This window comes from Rutidosis leptorrhynchoides, chromosome 9 (assembly GCF_046630445.1).
Source record: "Rutidosis leptorrhynchoides isolate AG116_Rl617_1_P2 chromosome 9, CSIRO_AGI_Rlap_v1, whole genome shotgun sequence".
In the NCBI taxonomy this organism is placed as follows: Eukaryota; Viridiplantae; Streptophyta; class Magnoliopsida; order Asterales; family Asteraceae; genus Rutidosis; species Rutidosis leptorrhynchoides.
The window spans coordinates 361,190,709-361,192,857 of NC_092341.1; positions in this window are offsets into that span (position 1 = coordinate 361,190,709).

The window sequence follows — 2,149 nt, forward strand, 5'->3', positions numbered from 1 at the left end:
CCGCGAGTTGTTGAGATAACTCAATTCGGTAAGCTACTGCTCCGACACGATCAATAATCTTGAATGGTCCAATATACCTTGGATTTAATTTCCCTCGTTTACCAAATCGAACAACGCCTTTCCAAGGTGCAACTTTAAGCATGACCATCTCTCCAATTTCAAATTCTATATCTTTTCTTTTAATGTCAGCGTAGCTCTTTTGTCGACTTTGGGCGGTTTTCAACCGTTGTTGAATTTGGATGATCTTCTCGGTAGTTTCTTGTATAATCTCCGGACCCGTAATCTGTCTATCCCCCACTTCACTCCAACAAATCGGAGACCTGCACTTTCTACCATAAAGTGCTTCAAACGGCGCCATCTCAATGCTTGAATGGTAGCTGTTGTTGTAGGAAAATTCTGCTAACGGTAGATGTCGATCCCAACTGTTTCCGAAATCAATAACACATGCTCGTAGCATGTCTTCAAGCGTTTGTATCGTCCTTTCGCTCTGCCCATCAGTTTGTGGATGATAGGCAGTACTCATGTCTAGACGAGTTCCTAATGCTTGCTGTAATGTCTGCCAGAATCTTGAAATAAATCTGCCATCCCTATCAGAGATACTAGAGATTGGTATTCCATGTCTGGAGACGACTTCCTTCAAATACAGTCGTGCTAACTTCTCCATCTTGTCATCTTCTCTTATTGGCAGGAAGTGTGCTGATTTGGTGAGACGATCAACTATTACCCAAATAGTATCAAAACCACTTGCAGTCCTTGGCAATTTAGTGATGAAATCCATGGTAATGTTTTCCCATTTCCATTCCGGGATTTCGGGTTGTTGAAGTAGACTTGATGGTTTCTGATGCTCAGCTTTGACCTTAGAACACGTCAAACATTCTCCTACGTATTTAGCAACATCGGCTTTCATACCCGGCCACCAAAAATGTTTCTTGAGATCCTTGTACATCTTCCCCGTTCCAGGATGTATTGAGTATCTGGTTTTATGAGCTTCTCTAAGTACCATTTCTCTCATATCTCCAAATTTTGGTACCCAAATCCTTTCAGCCCTATACCGGGTTCCGTCTTCCTGAATATTAAGATGCTTCTCCGATCCTTTGGGTATTTCATCCTTTAAATTTCCCTCTTTTAAAACTCCTTGTTGCGCCTCCTTTATTTGAGTAGTAAGGTTATTATGAATCATTATATTCATAGATTTTACTCGAATGGGTTCTCTGTCCTTCCTGCTCAAGGCATCGGCTACCACATTTGCCTTCCCCGGGTGGTAACGAATCTCAAAGTCGTAATCATTCAACAATTCAATCCACCTACGCTGCCTCATATTCAGTTGTTTCTGATTAAATATGTGTTGAAGACTTTTGTGGTCGGTATATATAATACTTTTGACCCCATATAAGTAGTGCCTCCAAGTCTTTAATGCAAAAACAACCGCTCCTAATTCCAAATCATGCGTCGTATAATTTTGTTCGTGAATCTTCAATTGTCTAGACGCATAAGCAATCACCTTCGTTCGTTACATTAATACACAACCAAGACCTTGCTTTGATGCGTCACAATAAATCACAAAATCATCATTCCCTTCAGGCAATGACAATATAGGTGCCGTAGTTAGCTTTTTCTTCAATAACTGAAACGCTTTCTCTTGTTCATCATTCCATTCAAATTTCTTCCCTTTATGCGTTAATGCAGTCAAGGGTTTTGCTATTCTGGAAAAATCTTGGATGAACCTTCTGTAGTAACCAGCTAGTCCTAAAAACTGGCGTATGTGTTTCGGAGTTTTCGGGGTTTCCCACTTTTCAACAGTTTCTATCTTTGCTGGATCCACCTTAATACCTTCTTTGTTCACTATGTGACCGAGGAATTGAACTTCTTCCAACCAAAATGCACACTTTGAAAACTTAGCGTACAATTCTTCCTTTCTCAATACTTCTAACACCTTTCTCAAATGTTCACCGTGTTCTTGGTCATTCTTTGAGTAAATAAGTATGTCATCAATAAAAACAATGACAAACTTGTCAAGGTATGGTCCACACACTCGGTTCATAAGGTCCATGAACACAGCTGGTGCATTAGTTAAACCAAACGGCATGACCATAAACTCGTAATGACCGTAACGTGTTCTGAAAGCAGTCTTTGGAATATCATCTTCTTT